General features: G+C 39.4%; 1 pseudogene; it reads left to right on the top strand.

Moving 5' to 3' along the window:
- LOC129397880 (protein FAM27D1-like) overlaps positions 1 to 14,117 on the top strand; it is a 35,359-nt pseudogene extending 21,242 nt beyond the window's left edge.
- The last annotated feature ends 338 nt before the right edge of the window (positions 14,118 to 14,455 follow it).

The following is a 14,455-nucleotide window of genomic DNA, read 5'->3' as shown; positions in this document are numbered from 1 at the left end:
GAGCGATTTGAGGCCTATGGTGGAAAAGGAACTACCTTCACATAAAAACTAGACAGAAGCATTCTCAGAAACTTCTTTAGATGTGCGCATTCACTTAACAGAGTTGAACAGCTGTTCAACTCTGTCTTTTGATAGAGCAGTTTTGAAACGCTCCTTTTGTAGAATCTTCTTTTGGATATTTGGAGCTCTTTGAGGCCTTCGTTGGAAACGGGTTTATCTTCACATAAAAACTAGACAATAGCATTCTCAGAAACTGCTTTGTGATGTGTGCATTCAACTGACAGAGATGAACCTTTCTTTTGATAGAGCACTTTTGAAACAGTCTTTTTGTAGCATCTGCAAGTGTTCATTTGGAATGCCTTGAGGCCTATGGTGGAAAAGGAAATATCTTCACATAAAAACAAGACAGAAACATTCTCAAAAACTTCTTTGTGATGTGTGAATTCAACTCACAGAGTTGAACCTTGCTTTTGAGAGAGCAATTTTGAAACACTCTTTTTGTGGAATCTGCAAGTTGATATATGGACCTCTATGAAACCTTCGTTGGAACCGGGATATCTTCCCATAAAAACTAGACAGAAGCATTCTGAGAAACTTGGTTGTGATGTGTGCATTCAACTAACAGAGTTGAACCTTTCTTCTGAGAGAGCAGTTTTGAAACACTCTTTTTGTAGGAAGTACAGGTGGATATTTTGTTTCCTTTGAGGCCTATGTTGGAAAACAGGATATCTTCATATAAAAACTAGACAGAATCATTCTCAGAAACTTCTAAGTGATGTGTGCATTCAACTCACAGAGTTGAAGCTTCCTTTTAATAGAGCAGTTTTGAAACACTCTATTTGCAGAATCTGCATGTGGACATTTGGAGCGCTTTGAGGCCTATGGTGGAAAATGAAATATCTTCACATGAAATGTAGACAGAAGCATTCTCCCAATGTTCTTTGTGATGTGTGCATTCAACTCACAGAGTTGAACATTTCTTTTGATAGAGCAGTTTTGAAACACCGTTTTGGCAGAATCTGCAAATGCATATTTGGAGCACTTTGAGGCCTATGGTGGAAAAGGAAATATCTTCACAGAAAAACTAGATAGAAGCATTCTCTGAATCTTCTTTGGGATGCTTGCATTCACCTCACACAGTTGAATCTTTCTTATGATAGAACACTTTTGAAACACTCTTTTTGTAGAATCTGCAAGTGGATATTTGATTTCCTTTGAGGGTGATATTGGAAAATGAAATATCTTCACATAAAAACTAGACAGAAGCATTCCCCGAAACTTCTTTGTGATGTGTGCATTCAACTCACAGAGTTGAAATTTTGTTTTGATAGAGCCGTTTTCAAACACTCCTTTTTTAGAATTTTCAAGGGGATATTTAGTTCCCTTGGTGGCCTATGTTGGAAAACGAAATATCTTCATATAAAAACTAGACACAACCATTCTCAGAAACTTCTTTGTGATGTGTACATTCAAGTCGCAGAGTTGAACCTTTCTTTTGATAGAGCAGTTTTGAAGCAGTATTTTTGTAGAATCTGCAAATGGATATATGGAGCGGTTGGAGGGCTATGGTGGAAAAGGCAATATCTTCACAAAAAAACTAGACAGAAACATTCTCAGAAATATCTTTGTGATGTGTGCATTCAACTCAAAGAGTTGAAGATTTCTTTTGATAGAGCCGTTTTGAAACACTGTTTTTTGCAGAATCTGCTAGTGGGTATTTGTTTCCCTTTGAGGACGATGGTGAAAAGGAAAATATCTTCACATAAAAACTAGACAGAAGCATTCACAGAAACTTCTTTGTGATGTGTGAATTCAAGTGACAGAGTTGAACCTTTATTTTGGTAGAGAAGTTTTGAAACACTCTTTTTGTAGAATCTGCAAGTGGATATTTGGAGCACTTTGAGGCCTATGGTGGAAAAGGAAATATCTTCACATAAAAACTAGACACAAGCATTCTCCAAAACTTCTCTGTTATGAGTGCATTCAACTCACAGAGTTGAACCTTTCCTTTGTTAGAGCAGTTTTGAAACTCTCTTTTTGTAGAATCTGCAAGTGGATATTTGGAGAGATTGTAGGCCTATGGTGGAAAAGGTAATATCTTCACATGAAAACTAGACACAAGCATTCTCAGAAAATACTTTGTGACGTTTGCATTCAACCCACATAATTGAACCTTTTTATGATAGAGCAGTTTGGAAACACTCTTTTTGTAGAATCTGCATGAGGATATTTGGAGCACTTTGAGGCCTATGGTGTAAAAGGAAATCTCTTCATATAAAAACTAGACAGAAGCATTCTTAGAAACTTCTTGGTGATGTGTGCATTCACGTGACAGAGTTGAACATTTCCTTTGATAGAACAGTTTTGAAACACTATTTTGTAGAATCTGCAAGTGGATATTTGGAGTGCTTGGAGGGCTATGGTGGATAGGGAAATATCATCACATAAAAACTAGACACAAGCATTCTCAGAAACCTCCTTGTGATGTGTCCATTCAACTTACAGGGATGAACTTTCGTTTTGATAGAGCAGTTTTGAAACCCTCTTTTTGTAGAGTCTGCAAGTTGATATTTGGAACGTTGGAGGGCTTTGTTGGAAAAGGAAAGATCTTCATGTAAAAACTAGACACAAGCATTCTCAGAAACTACTTTGTGATGTGTGCATTCACCTTACAGAGTTGAACCTTTATATTGATAGAGCAGTTTTGAAACACTCTTTTTGTAGAATCTACAAGTGGATATTTTGAGCGCATTGAGGCCAAATATGGAAAAGGAAATATCTTCACAAAATACTAGACAGAAGGATTCTCAGAAACTTCTTTTTGATGTGTGCCTAACACCCTCACACTTGAACCTTTCTTTTGATAGAGCAGTTTTGATACACTCTTTAAGTGGAACCTGCAAGGGATATTTGTTTTCCTTTGTGACCTAGTTTGGAAAATGAAATATCTTCAGGTAAAAAGAAGACAAAAGCATTCTCAGAAACATCTTTGTGATGTGTGCATTCAACTCACAGAGTTGAACCTTTCTTTTGATAGCACAGTTTTGAAACACTCTTTATGTAGAATCTGCAAGTGGATATTTTGTTTCCTTTGAGGCCTAATTTGGAAAATGAAATATCTTCACATAAAAAGTTGACGAAAGCATTCTCAGAAACAGCATTGTGATGTGTGCATTCACCTCACAGAGTTGAACCTTTCTTTTGATAGTGCAGTTTTGAAACACTCTTTTTGTAGAATCTCCCTGTGGATATTTGGAGTGCTTTGAGGCCTGTGGTGGAAAAGGAAATATCTTCACATAAAAACTAGACAGAAGCATTCTCGGAAACTTCTTTGGATGTGTGCATTCAACTCACAGAGTTGAAAATTTCTTTTGTTAGAGCAGTTTTGAAACTCTCTTTTTGTAGAATTTGCAAGGGGATATTTGGTTCCCTTTGTGGCATATGTTGGAAAACAAAATATGTTCACATAAAAATTAGACACAAGCATTCTGAGAAACTTGTTTGTGTTGTGTGCATTTAACTCCCAGAGTTGAACATTCCTATTGATAGAGAAGTTTTGAAACACCCTTTTTGTAGAATCTGCAAGTGGATATTTGGTTTCCTTTGAGGCCTATGTTGGAAAAAAAGATATCGTCATATAAAAACTAGACATAACCATTATCAAAAAGTGCTTTGTGATGTGTGCATTCAACTCACAGAGTTGAATCATTCTTTTGATAGAACAGTTTTGGAAGACACTTTTTCTAGAATCTGCAAGTGGATATTTGCAGTGCATTGAGGCCTATGTCTGAAAACGAAGTAACTACCCATAAAAACTAGACAGAAGGATTCTCCGAGAGTTCTCTGTGATGTGTGCATTCAGCTCACAGAGTTGAACATTCCTTTTGATAGAGCATTTGTTTTGTTTTGAAACAATCTTTTTGAAATATCTGAAAGTGGATATTTGATTTCCTTTGAGGACGATGTTGGAAAATGAAACATCTTCACATAAAAACTAGACAGAAGCATTCCCTGAAACTTCTTTGTGATGTGTGCGTTCATTTCATAGAGTTGAACTTTTGTTTTGATAGAGCCGTTTTGAAACACTCTTTTTGTAGCATTTTCAAGGGGTTATTTTGTTCTCTTGCTGGCCTTCGTTGGAAAACGAAATATCTCCATATAAAAACAAGACACAATCATTCTCAGAAACTTCTTTGTGATGTGTGCATTCAACTCACAGAGTTGAACTTTTCTTTTGATAGGGCAGTTTAGAAATACACTTTTTGTAGAATCTGCAAGTGGATATTTCAAGCACTTGGAGGGCTATGATGGAAAAGGAAATATCTTCACATAAAATCTAGACAGAAGCTTTCTCAGAAACTTCTTTATAATGTGTTTCTTTTGATAGAGAAGTTTTGGAACACTCTGCTGCACAATCTGCAAGTGGATATTTTGTTCCCTTTGAGACCTATGGTGAAAAGAGAAATTTCTTCACGTAAAAACTGGACAGAGGCATTCTCGGAAATTTTGTTGGATTTATACCTTCATCTCACAGAGTTGAAACTTTCTTTTGATACAGCAGTTTTGAAACCCTGTTCTTTCAGATTTTGCAAGGGGCTATTTTGTCCCCTTTGAGGCATATGTTGGAAAACGAAATACGTTCACATAAAAGCTAGACACAAGCATTCTCAGAAATTTCTTTGTGATGTGTGCATTCAACTCACAGAGTTGAACCTTTCTTTTGATAGAGTACTTTTGAAACACACTTTTTGTAGAATCTGCAAGTGGATATTTGCAGAGTTTGGAGGCCTGTGGTGGAAACGGAAATAACTCCACATGAAAACTACACAGAAGCATTCTCAGATACTACTTTGGGATGTTTGCGTTCAACTCGCATAGTTGAAGCTTTCTTTTGATACAGCAGTTTTGAAACACTCTTTTTGTAGAATCTGCATGAGGATATTTGGAGCACTTTGAAGCCTGTGGTGGAAAAGGAAATATCTTCAAAATAAAACTAGACAGTAGGATTCCCCAAAACTTCCTTGTGATGTGTGCATTAAACTTACAGAGTTGAACATTTCTATTGTTAGAGCAGTTTTGTAAAACTCTTTTTGTAGAATCTTCAAGTGGATATTTGGAGCGCATTGAGGACTATGGTGGAAAAGGAAATATCTTCACATAAAAACTAGACACAAGGATTCTCAGAAACTGCTGAGTGATGTGTGCTTCCAACTATCAGAGTTGAACCTTTATTTTGATAGACCAGTTTTGAAACACTCCTTTTGTAGAATCTGCTTGTGGATATTTGGAGCTCTTTGAGGCGTTTGTTGGAAACAGGTGTATCTTCACATAAAAACTAGACTGAAGCATTCTCAGAATCTGCGTTGTGATGTGTGCTTTCAACTCACACACTTGTACCTTTCTTTTGAGAGAGCAGTTTTGAAACAGTCTCTTTGTAGAATCTGCAAGTTTTCATTTTGAGCGCTTTGAGGCCTATGGTGGAAAAGGAAATATCTTCACATAAAAAGTAGACAGAAGCATTCTCAGAAACTTCTTTGTGAAGTGGGCATCCAACGCACAGAATTGAAACTTGCTTTTGAGAGAGCAGTTTTGAAACAGTCTTTTTGTAGAATCTGCAACTGGATATTTGGAGCGTTTTGATGCCTATGGTGGAAAAGGAAATATCTTCACATAAAAACCAGACAGAAGCATTCCTAGAAACTTCTTTATGATGTGTGCATTCAACTCACAGAGTTGAACCTTTATCTTGAAAGGGCAGTTTTGAAACAGTCGTTTTGTAGAATCTGCAAGTGAATATTTAGAGCGATTTGAGGCCAATGGTGGAAAAGGAACTATCTTCACATAAAAACTAGGCAGAAGCATTCTCACAAACTTGTGATGTGCGCATTCACCTAAAAGAGTTGAACATTTATTTTGATAGAGCAGTTTTGAAACACTCCTTTTGTAGAATCTTCTTGTGGATATTTGGAGCTCTTTGAGGCCTTCATTGGAAACGGGTTTATCTTCACATAAAAACTAGACTGAAGCATTATCAGAAACTGCTTTGTGATGTGTGCATTCAACTCACAGATTTGAACATTTCTTTAGAGAGAGCATTTTTGAAACAGTCTTTTTGTAGCATCTGCAAGTGTTCATTTGGAGCGCATTGAGGCCTACGGTGGAAAAGGAAATATCTTCACATAAAACCTAGACAGAAGCGTTCTCAAAAACTTCTTTGTGATGTGTGCATTCAACTCACACAGTTGAACCTTGCTTTTGAGAGAGCAGTTTTGGAACAGTCTTTTTGTAGAATCGGCAAGTGGATATTTGGAGCGCTTTGAGGCCTATGGTGGAAAAGGAAATATCTTCACATAAAAACTAGACAGAAGCATTCTCTGAAACTTCTTTGGGATGCATGCATTCACCTCACAGAGTTGAACTTTTAATATGATAGAACATTTTTGAAAAACTCTTTTTGTAGAATCTGCAAGTGGATATTTGATTTTCTTTGAGGACGTTGTTGGAAAATGAAATATCTTCACATGAAAACTAGACAGAAGCATTCTCCGAAACTTTTTTGTCATGTGTGCATTCAAATCACAGAGTTGAAGTTTTGTTATGATAGAGCCGTTTTGAAACACTCTTTTTGTAGAATTTTCAAGGGATATTTGTTACCTTGGGAGACTTTGTTGGAAAACGAAATATCTTCATATAGCAACTAGACACAAGCATTCTCAGAAACTTCTTTGTGATGTGTGCATTCAACTCACAGAATTGAATCTTTCTTTTGATAGGGCAGTTTTGAAACACACTTTTTGTAGAATCTGCAAGAGGATATTTGGAGCGCTTGGAGGGCTATGGTGGAAAAGGAAATATCTTCTCATAAAATCTAGACAGAAGCATTCTCAGAAACTTCTTTGTGATGTGTACATTAAACTCAAAGAGTTGAAGCTTTCTTTTGATAGAGAAGTTTTGGAACACTCTTTTGCACAATCTGCAAGTGGATATTTTGTTGCCGTTGAGGCCTATGGTGAAAAGGGAAATTCCTTCACGTAAAAACTGGAGAGAAACATTTTCGGCAACATCTTTGGATTTGTGCCTTCAACTCACAGAGCTGAACCTTTCTTTTGATAGAGCAGTTTTGAAACACTCCTTTTGTAGAATCTTCTTGTGGATATTTGGAGCTCTTTGAGGCCTTCGTTGGAAATGGGATATCTTCACATAAAAAGTAGACAGAAGCATTCTCAGAATCTGCTTTGTGATGTGTGCTTTCATCTCACAGAGTTGAAGCTTTCTCCGGATTGAGCAGTTGTGAAAAACTCTTTTTGTAGAATCTGCAAGTGGACATTTGGAGCACTTTGAGGCCTATGGTGGGAAAGCAAATATCTTCACATAAAAACTAGATAAAAACATTCTCAGAAACTTCTTTGTGGTGTGTACATTCAACTCATGGAGTTGAACCTTCGTTTTAGAGAACAGCTTTGAAACAGTCTTTTTGTAGTATCTGCAAGTGGATATTTGGAGCTATTTGAGGCCTGTGGTGGAAAAGGAAATATCTTCACAATAAAACTAGACAGAGGCATTCTCCGAAACTTCTTTGTGATGTGTGCACTAAACTTGCAGAGTTTAACATTTCTATAGATAGAGCAGTTTTGAAACTCTTTTTGTAGAATCTGCAAGTGGATATTTGGAGCATATTGAGGGCTATGGTGGAAAAGGAAATATCTTCACATAAAAACTAGACATAAGCATTCACAGAAACTTCTTTGTGATGTGTGCATTCAACTCATAGAATTGAAACTTGCTTTTGAGAGAGCAGTTTTGAAACAGTCTTTTTGTAGAATCTGCATGTGGATATTTGCAGTGATTTTAGGCCAATGGTTGAAAAGGAAATATCTTCACATAAAAACTAGACAGAAGCACTCTCAGAAACTTCTTTGTGATGTGTGTATTCAACTCACAGAGTTGAACCTTTCTTTTGAAAGAGCAGTTTTGAAACAGTCGTTTTGTAGAATCTGCAAGTGGATATTTCGAGTGATTTGAGGCCTGTGGTGGAAAAAGAACTATCTTCACATAAAAACTAGACAGAAACATTCTAGAAACTCCTTTGTGATGTATGCATTCGACTCACAGAATTGAACCTTTCTTTTGATAGAGCAGTTTTGAAACAGTCTTTTTATAGAATCTGCAAATGGATATTTGGAGATTTTTGTGGCCTTCATTGGAAAGGGGAATATCTTCTCATAAAAACTAGACAGAAGCATTATCAGAAAGCTATCTGTGATGTGTGCATTCAACTCGCAGAGCTGAAGCTTACTTTTGATAGAGCAGTTTTGAAGCAGTATTTTTGTAGAATCTGCAAGTATTCATTTGGAGTGCTTGGAGGCCTATGGTGGAATAGGAAATATCTTCACATGAAAACTAGACATAAGCATGCTCACAAACTTCTTTGTGATGTGTGCATTCAACTCTCAGAGATGAACTTTTCTTTTGATAGAGCAATTTTGAAAGACTCCTTTTTTAGAACCTGCTTGTGGATATATGGAGCTCTTTGAGAACTTCGTTGGAAACAGCAATATCTTCACATAAAAACTAGACAGAAGCATTCTCAGAAACTGCTTTGTGATGTGTGCATTCAACTCACAGAGTTGAACCTTTCTTTTGAGAGAGCAGTTTTGAAACAATCTTTTTGTATAATCTGCAAGTGTTCATTTGGAGCGCTTTGAGTCCTATGGTGGAAAAGGAAATATCTTAGCATAAAAACTAGACAGAAGCATTCTCAGAAACTTCTTTGTGATGTGTGCATTCAACTCACAGAGTTTAACCTTGCTTTTGAGATAGCAGTTTTGAAACAGTCTTTTTGTAGAGTCTGCAATTGGATACTTGGAGTGATTTGAGGCCTATGGAGGAAAAGGAAATATCTTCACATAAAAACTAAAAAGAAGCATTCTCAGAAACGTCTTTGTGATGTATTCATTCAACTAACAGAGTTGAACATTTCTTTTGATAGAGCAGTTTTGAAACACAACTTTTATAGAATCTGGTTGTGGATATTCGGAGCATTTTGAAGCCTTTGTTCTAAACAGGAGATCTTCACTTAAAAACTAGACAGAAGCATTCTCACAAACTTCTCTGTGATGTGTTCATTGAAATCACAGAGTTGAACCTTCCTTTTGAGAGAGCGGTTTTGAAAAAGTCTTTTTGTAGAATCCCCAAGTGGATATTTGGAGCGATTTGTGGCCTATGGTGAAAAAGAAAATATTGTCACATTAAAAACTAGACAGAGGAATTCTCAGAAACTTCTTTGTGATGTGTGCATTCAACTCGCAGAGTTGGACCTTTTTTTTGATAGAGCAGTTTTGAAACACTCTTTTTGTAGATTGTGCAATTGTTCATTTGGAGTGCTTTGCGGCCTGTGGTGGAGAAGGAAATATCTTCACATAAAAACTAGACAGAAGCATTCTCAGAAACTTCTTTGTGCTGCGTGCATTCAACTTACAGAGTTGAACCTTCCTTTTGATAGAGCAGTTTTGAAACACTCTTTTTGTAGAATCTGGAAGTATTCATTTGATGTGCTTTGAGGCCTATGGTGGAAAAGGAAATATCTTCACATCAATACTAGACAGAAGCATTCTTACAAACTTCTTTGAAATGTGTGCATTCAACTCACAGAGTCGAACCTTCCTTTTGACAGAGCAGTTATGAAACATTCCTTTTGTAGAAGCTGCTTGTGGATATCTGGATCCCTTTGAGGCCTGTCTTGGCAATGGGATATCTTCACAAAAAACTAGACAGAAGCATTCCCAGAAACTTCTTTTTGATATGTGCATTCAACTAACAGATTTGAACATTTTTTTGATAGACCAGTTTTGAAACACTCCTTTTGCAGAATCTGCTTGTGGATATTTGGAGCTCTTTGAGGCCTTCGTTTGGATCGGGTTTATCTTCAAACAAAAACTAGACTGAAGCATTCTCAGAAACTGCTTTGTGATGTGTGGATTCAACTCACAGAGTTGAACTTTTCTTTTGAAAGACCAATTTTGAAGCACTGCTTTTGTAGAATCTGCTGGTGGATATTTGGAGGTCTTTACGGCCTTCATTGGAAATGGGATATCTTCACATAAAAACAAGAAAGAAACATTCTCAGAAACCTCTTTGTGATGTGTGCTTTCATCTCACAGAGTTGAACCTTCCTTTTGATAGAGCAGTCTTGAAACACTCCTTTTACAGAATCTGTAATTGGATACTTGGTTCCCTTTGAGGACTATGGTGAAAATGAAAATATCTTCACATAAAAACTTGACAGAAGCATTCTGAGAAACTGCTTTGTGATGTGTGCATTAAAATCACAGAGTTGTACCTTTCTTTGATAGAGCAGTTTTGAAACACTCTTTTTGTAGAATCTGCCAGAGGATAATTTGTTCCCTTTGAGCACTAGTGGGAAAGCGAAATATCTTCACGAAAGAAGCATTCTCAGGAGCTTCTTTGTGATGTGTGCATTCAACTCACAGAGTTGAACCTTTCTTTTGAAAGAGCAGTTTTGAAACAGTCTTTTTGTAGAATCTGCAAGTGTTCATTTGGAGCGCTTGGAGACCTATGGTGGAATAGGAAAGATCTTCACATAAAAACTAGACGGAAGCATGCTCAGAAACTTCTTTGTGATGTGTGCATTCAACTCTCAGAGTTGAACGTTTCTTTTGATATTGCAGTTTTGAAACACTCCTTTTGTAGAATCTGCTAATGGATATTAAGGGATTTTTGAGGCCTTCGTTGGAAACGGGAATATCTTCACATAAAACTAGACAGAAACATTCTCAGAAAGTTCTTTGCGATGGGTCCATTCAATTGCAGAGTTGAACCACTCTTTTGATAGAACAGTTTTGAAACACTCTTTATTTTTTTAGAATCTGCAAGTGTTAGTTTGGAGCGCTTTGAGGCCTATGGTGGAAAAGGATATATCTTCATATAAAAAGTAGACAGAAGCATTCTCAGAAACTTCTTTGTGATGTGTGCATTCAAATTACAGAGATGAACCTTGCTTTTGAGAGAGCAGTTTTGAAACAGTCTTTTTGTACAATCTGCAACTGGTCATTTGGAGCGCTTTGAGGCCTATGGTGGAAAAGGAAATATCTTCACCTTAAAACTAGACAGCAGTATTCTCAGAAACGTCTTTGTGATGTGTGCATTGAACTCACAGAGTTGATCCTTTCTTTTGATAGAGTAGTTTTGAAACACTCCTTTTGTAGTATCTGCTAGTGGACATTTGGAGCTCTTTGAAGCCTTCGTTGGAAACGGGAATATCTTCCCATAAAAACATGAGAGAAGCATTCTAAGAAACCGCTCTGTGATGTATGCATTCAACTCACACAGTTGAACCTTTCTTTTGACAGAGCAGTTTTGAAACACTCTTTTTGTAGAATCTGCCTATGGTGGAAAAGGAAATATGTTCACATAAAAACTAGACAGAAGCATTCTCAGAAACTGCTTTATGATTTGTGCATTCAACTGACAGAGTTGAACCTTTCTTTTGATAGAGTAGTTTTGATACACTCTTTTTGTAGAATCTGCCAGTGTTCATTTGGAGCACTTTGAGGCCTGTGATGGAAAAGGAAATATCTTCACATAAAAACTAGGCAGAAGTATTCTCAAAAGCTTCTTTGTGATATGTGCATTCAACTTACAGAGTTTACTCTTCCTTTTGAGGGAGCAGTTTTGGAACAGTCTTTTTGTAGAATATGCAGGTGGATATTTGGAGCGATTTGAGGCCTATGGTGGAAAAGGGAATATCTTCACATAAAAACTAGACAGAAGCATTCTCAGAAACTTCTTTGTGATGTGTACATTCATCTGACAGTTATGAACCTTCCTTTTCACAGAGCAGTTTTGAAATAGTCTTTTGTAGAATCTGCAAGTGGATATTTGAAGCGATTTGAGGCTAATGGTGGAAAAGGGAATATCTTTGCATAAAAACTAGAGAGAAGCATTCTCAGGAACTGCTTTGTGATGTGTGCATTCAATTCACAGAGTTGATCCTTTCTTTTGATAGAGCAGTCTTGAAACACTCCTTTTGTAGGATCTGCTTGTGGATATTTGGAGCTCTTTGAGGCCTTCATTGGAAACGGGAATATCTTCACTTAAAAACTAGATAGAAGCTCAGAAACTGCTTTGTGATGTGTGCATTCAACTCACAGAGTTGAACCTTTCTTTTTAGAGAGCAGTTTTGAAACAGTCTTTTTGTAGAATCTGTAAATGTTCATTTGGAGCACTTTGAGGCCTGTGGTGGAAAAGGAAGTATCTTCACATAAAAACTAGGCAGAAGTATTCTCAAAAGCTTCTTTGTGATGTTTGCATTCAACTCACAGAGTTGAACCTCTCTTTTGATAGAGCAGTTTTGAAACACTTCTTTTGTGGAATATGCTTGTGGATATTTGGAAATCTTTGAGGCCTTCATTGGAAACGGGAATATCTTCATATAAAAACTAGAGAGAAGCATTCTCAGAAACTTCTTTGTGTTGTGTGCATTCAACTAACAGAGTTGAACCTTCCTTTTGATACAGCAGTTTTGAAACAGTCTCATTGTAGATTCTGCATTTGGATATTTGGAGCGCTTTGAGTCCTATGTTGGAAAAGGAAATATCTTCACATAAAAACTAGACAGAAGCATTCTCAGAAACTTCTTTGTGATGCGTGCATTCAACTCACAGTGTTGAAACATCCTTTTCACAGAGGAGTTTTGAAACAGTCACAGCCCCAGCCCCAGCCCCACCCTAGTCCCTTTGGTTCCCTGACATTTGTTTCAGACAGAAGATCATGGGAGTCAGTCCACCTAGGAGCAGAGGAGAGGATGTCCTTCAAGAATGAGACAGGAACTGCAGAGGAAATGTGACACCACCTGTCCTGGAAGACAAGGCCTGTCACGCTCTCCTAGAGCTCATTCTAGGCAATCCACCCACCCATGAGGGGAATCGTGGGGAAGAAGGAAGCTTCCCTGCCTGAGACATGTATGGAAGCCAAGAGCTCCAGGGTCATGAGACCTGCCCAATCTAGCAGAAAAACATTTGGAGAGAGAAACAGTCATGACACGGATCTCCAGGAAGTGTCTCCCTGACGGACTGGGAAGTCATCTTTGTTGAAGACATTTGGCCAGAGCGAGAGGCATCCAGGCCCCTGAGAAACAGGGAAGGCAGAGCGAGAGGGAGGACAGAGCAGAGGCCGGAGCCCAGGCAGGGTACAGCACCGTGCCACCCCCATGGGCATAAGAGGAGGGGTTCCAAAATGGTGGCTTGCCCAGAGAGGCCAGCTTTCCAGTGACAGGGATTGTTGCCATCTCCCATTCCCTGCTTCCTTTGCAGACCGTATCGTGGTGTGGCTTCATCTCTCAGACAAGAGCCGTGAAAAGATACAAGCATCTTCTCTGACGTGGGTCCGCTGCTCTACTGCGGGACAAAGAGCTCCTGTGGGGCTCTTGTCCTCGGCTGCAGTGTGTTCATCTCGATCCTAGGAAAGAGACCGCTGAGGATGGGGATGAGATTTCAATTGCTGCGGGACAGACGCATCTCCTCACGTGGGCCAGGCCTTCACACATCCAAAGCGGATCCGCGGCGGCGAAAACGATTGACAACCGGACTCATGACCCAGGCAGAGACGCAGAAAGAGGCTCACCAAAGACAGGCCGCCATGCGAGAAACCGCTTTGTGGTGCACAGGGCACATTCGGACAAAGACACAAACGCACACCGGCACACACACACAAACCGACAGAGAGAGGGAAAGAAACACACAGAGACTGAGAGACAGAAAGAAAAGAGAGAGGGACACACACACACAGACACACACACACAGACACAGACACAGACACACACACAGATTCCTACAGCAGAGGCATTGGAACACACCCCCAGGCAACCCCTGAGGCTGCGGGGTTCTGCTCTCGACGAGAACGACCCTCGGGCTAGAGAGCAGCCCAGGAGCACGCAGGCTGACCTTTCTTCGAGATCAGGGCGGCACGACATTTGGCGAGACTGTCCCCAACCAACACCGCCCGGGCAGGCCTGAGGTTAGGATTCCGTGCTGTTTCTCCCAGACTCCGCCTGGGGTTTCCTCATCCTGGTTGGTCCTTTGCGACTCCTGGTATCCTGAGACGTTCCCGTCGACCCCGTGGAGAGGTCAGGCCAGGGCCTCAGATCCCCGACACCCAAGCACTGCCGCGGAGGGTTCCTGCTTTGCCAAGCCTCAAGGACTAGTTTCTAAGACAACCGTGGGAACCACTGTGACCGGAGAAGCAGCTGGCGCCTCGCGCATGAGCATTGGCTAGGCCGACTCGCTCTCCGCTCCTGGCAGTCAGGCTGCGTTCCCTTTAAATAACGCCACCGCTGCGCGGCGGCAGCGAGGCTCCTGCTGCAGCCGTGGCGGCGACTGGATCCGGGCTCCAGTTTGGGGCGGCATGGGAGAGGGGACGGCTGGTGTCTTGCCCTGTC

Source organism: Pan paniscus, chromosome 4 (genome assembly GCF_029289425.2).
Source record: "Pan paniscus chromosome 4, NHGRI_mPanPan1-v2.0_pri, whole genome shotgun sequence".
NCBI classification, from domain to species: domain Eukaryota; kingdom Metazoa; phylum Chordata; class Mammalia; order Primates; family Hominidae; genus Pan; species Pan paniscus.
Note: the sequence above shows the minus strand (reverse complement) of the source record. Positions and strands in the feature narration are given on the sequence as shown.